The sequence below is a fragment of the Nicotiana attenuata genome, chromosome 7 (genome assembly GCF_001879085.1).
Source record: "Nicotiana attenuata strain UT chromosome 7, NIATTr2, whole genome shotgun sequence".
In the NCBI taxonomy this organism is placed as follows: Eukaryota; Viridiplantae; Streptophyta; class Magnoliopsida; order Solanales; family Solanaceae; genus Nicotiana; species Nicotiana attenuata.
The window spans coordinates 60,906,288-60,910,814 of NC_031995.1; positions in this window are offsets into that span (position 1 = coordinate 60,906,288).

Below are 4,527 nucleotides of genomic sequence, written 5' to 3' on the forward strand. Positions count from 1 at the left end.
CACCTTGAACTGGGCTTCTCTTTCTTCTTGTTGTTCAGCGGTAGTGATCACCTTTTTCTGTCTAATTTGAGCTTTGAGTGCTCGCCTCTCTTGTGCCCACTGAGCCTTTTCTCGCTCAAAATCGGCCTGTTGTATGTCCATGGCTGTCTCTAGAATGCCCTTATCTTCTTGTAAAATGTAAATACGAGATTGGAACTCCTGTGCTACTTCCCTTCTGGTTTCCCTAACTCTGGCCTCGATCTCCTCCTCCCAATCAACTGCATGCTGTATGGATCTTTCTGGCCTTTGCTCGGGGATAGCCTGGTTATGAAACCACTCAAGGTATGCGAGGCTTACCTCCCTACGTTCACGATCAGCTACCATCTCGTCCAAATCAGAAAATCGACCACCAAACCAAACCTTTTGTGCATATGACTCCCTTGGAGGTTCCACTCCCTTGAATTCCCACACGAATGGACGCATGTCCTCAATCGGGGGTCTCTTTTGCTCTCTCCCTAGCTGGTGCATGACGCGTAGGGGTGCGTAGGGTTGGAAACCTCTGAAACCCATTAGTATGAAGAATGGGCGATACGTCGACATATGCATGACCCTAGCAGAAGGGAACCAATAATAGTTCCAAGTGATTCTATCAGCACTCAGTGAGCCAAGTAATGTCTGCCAGACCCTCAACCCCTGTGGAAGATTACAACTTGCAGCTATGTCTGGGTGACATCCAATGTAATTCAGCCAATTATCATTGAAATTTACTACTATTGGATGATGATAAAGGTGCTCTATGAACCACATCTGCAGCAAGATGTTGCATCCCTCGAAGCAATCTTCACCTTCTTGACGACGGGTCAAAGCTCGAAAAATATCTCCCAAAATCATGGGAAAAATGGTATGATCCTCGCTTCTTTGCAAATAAGAGACTACCGTAACCAATCGAATTCTGATGCGCCCACCATGCTCTGGAAAGACCATGATCCCTAGAAATGATATCATGAACGCGAAGATTCTCAACTCCCTCCAAGCATCATAACTCAACTGGTTGACGAATTCTATGCCCGAGAAGTTTTCAAACCCTTTCTCGCCCCCAAATCTGTCATAAAGATATTCCAACGGAACCCAACCTTCGTTTAAGCAAACCATTGGAATTCGACAGAGGCATAACTTCTTTAAAAAGTTGTTCACACCAACTTTTCTCGGAGCAGCAGGCTTTTTCCCATGAAGGTCTCTCCGTAATCCGGTGAACCCACCTAATTCTTCAAATGTAGGCGTCATTTCACAATCTTTGAACCTGAAGACATTGTTCACGGGGTCCCAAAAATCCACTAGAGCCTCGATTAAATCTCTGTTAGGGTTAATTCCCATGATGTTTGTGAGGAACTTGAGGTGCTTAAATACTTGATTCCGCTCCCATATAGCAAAACTAGCCCACCAATTACAGAGACTACTCGGGGTCTTATCTCTGATCAAGAACATAGGAGGTGTCTCGTCCCTTACCCTTTTCTGACTGCTTCTTTGTGGAGAACTCATGGTGAACCTAAGAATAAGATAAAAAGGGTTAGGACTTACCTAAACTAGATGCAAATTCTGATCATTCTTCTTCTTCTTCTTCTTCTTCTTCTTCTTCTTCTTCTTTTACAATATAGTACTCGATCTATTTTTTTTAATTTTGTTATTATTATAATATTATTACGAAAACGGCCATTTGATACTTCCATAGAAGGCATAAAGGATGTCTCCGCAAAAACAGCCAAACATAGGAACAAAATGATAAAAAATAGACAAAATAAATAAATAAAAACTATTCATACGAAAACGGCCCTTTGCTGCTGTTGGGAGGGGTTCAAAGGCTGTCTCAGCAAATATAACCAGACAAAACTAGATAAAAATGGCTACTTTTGCGAAAACAGCCGTTCGGTACTCCGAAAAGGTTTAAAGATGTCTCGACAAAAAATGGCAGACATAAGGGAAAAATGGTAAAAGGTGAATAAGGATGGATAAAGTAGCTATTTTTACAAAAACGGCCCTTCAGCACTTCCTAGGAAGATTTTAAGGTTGTCTTGGCGAAACAGCCAGAATACGAGGGCAAAATAGTAAAAAGGCGACCAAAATAGCATTTTTTTTTTCCGAAAAATTTATGCACATGCAGAATTTCATGCTCCTTTTTTTTGAAAGGTGTGGGCTGAAACTGATGAGGTTTGCCTACGTATCTCACATCCGGTGAGAATCAAACCCGCGTAGTTTGGTGAAACTGGGTACTTTTCTCTTTTGATTTTTGTGAAAATTAATCTTTACACCTCACGCCAGACTACTACAAAATCTCTTTTTTTTTTAAAAAAAAAGAAAGGATTATTTGTACTAAACTAGGCGAATCATCTTTTTTTTAATAATTCCGCTACACTAATTTTCTAAAGCCGGTCGACAATGCAAGTAAGCCTTCCAAATGATGTATCAAGTAGCACATAAGTGAACATGATGGTCTCAAAGAGGATACCTGTCTTATACGGACCCGGCCCCTGTACCGAGTTTCGCTAAGTCAAATGCACGTGATGCACATAAAGCGAACCTACTAGGGATATCCGGCATGAGGTTTGTTCTTCTAGGTTTAAATCCTGGTGGAGAAGGTATCTAGACTGGCTTACTCGAGTGGATAACTCGAGCCGAGGAGGGTCAGTGTACCGGCAGCATTGCTTTCCGGCTTAACTGGTGGTGCTCCCCGCCTAAAACATGTGTGACTAAAATCCTTCACCGGGTGACAAGCACCTCGGCTATCTTGAAGAAAGCGGGCTATGTCAAGCAAATGCCCAATTTTTAATTTCAAGAAGACTCAGAGGGGGTGCGTGAGAAGACAATTTATATGTACAGCTCAACAATATCAAAGCGGTAAAAAGCGAACAGGTCACATTAGGAACAAATAAATCACAATATATATACAAAAATTAATAAAGCCAAATAAAAAGTCAACATGTACAAGCTCGAATTCTGGTTGTCCCCAGCAGAGTCACCATAGCCGTCACACCCCTTTTCTACCCCCAAAGGAAGAAAAGCGTGTTATGGATTGTTGTGGGTTAAAGAGTTTTTCCAATTAAAGTGATAATTTTGAAATAGGGATTATTTTATTGTTCAGAGTCGCCACTTGGAATTGATTTTTGGATGTTCCAAGTCACCATTTATTTGAATCCCTAGTCAAAGGAAGGTGTGACTCTATTTTTATCGGTCCGCAAAAACAAAATTCGGGTAAGGAATTCTGTTGACCGAGGAGAAGGTGCAAGGCATTCCCCGAGTCCCGTGGTTCTACCACGGTCGCTTTATTGACTTAAAACTTGGCTTGAATTGATTTTGGAAAAATTGTGATTTATATGATTTTCATGTTTTACCTGCCCGATTTTATTTCTTGATTATTAGAAAAATTAAAGAATATAATAAGATGTCATGATCAAACTACACCAGTGAATGCATGATCGGGACGAAATTTATTGACTTTCGTCATAAACGCGCCACGCAAGCGAATTCGCGATTATAGGGATTAACTAAATTAAAAATTAACTAACTATTGGATATGAGATGAGATTATTGAATTAATTTAATAAAAATAATATCACGCTACGTGAACGAGTCCGTGAAGTTAAAGCGCGCCTACTAATTGCCTAGCGTAATTATTAAGGAGACTAAGTTGTAAAGTTATTTTAATAAAAGAAACATTTGATTTTTATTGAGATTATTTGACTAAAATAAAAATATGAAAAGTTGGGCTAACTTGTTATTTTAAAGAGTGGACAACATTGATTTAAAAGGGAATGGGACACTTATTAAAAAACAAATGGGCCAGATTTGTTAAGTGAAAACGGGCCAACTGGTTAGTTCTTTAGGCCCTTTATTCTTGTTTGCCCCAATCTTATTAAATACTAAACTAATACATTCTGCCCACTTTTACATTCTTCATCAAGTCTTTAACAATTTTTTTTTCTTTTTTTTTTCTGCAACATGATCAAGACTCATAAAATACTACTTAAAAATAAAATCCATTTTGCTATTTTGAACTTCTAAAATAATTAGATTTTTACGGTCAATTGAACTTCTATAACTTTAAGCTGGGCCTTTCACTTTAGCATTTATCTGCAAGCGCATTATGAAACTTTACTGCACCTATTTCTCATAATGTATTCTTAAAAATAAAATCCATTTTTGCTAAATTATAAGGCTAAATATTGGTTGATTTTCAAAAGCAAAACGTTAATGGATATTAACTTCAAAAGCAATATATCCTCAATGATCTGTCTAAATCCAAAGAATAACTTCCAAGAATTTAACAAAGAAATAATATTAAATATAGAGCTCATGTATTTAATTTGTACAAGTTTTTTACATTCTTCATCAAGTCTTTAACAATTTTTTTTTTACTTTTTTTTACTAACTATTGATTCAAGTATTCTCATAAAATACTACTTAAAAGTTAACAGAGAAAATGCTAAGAGGCTAATAATAAATAAATAAAAGTCAATGAACTTAACATTATGATCCGAAACTTGATTACCAAGA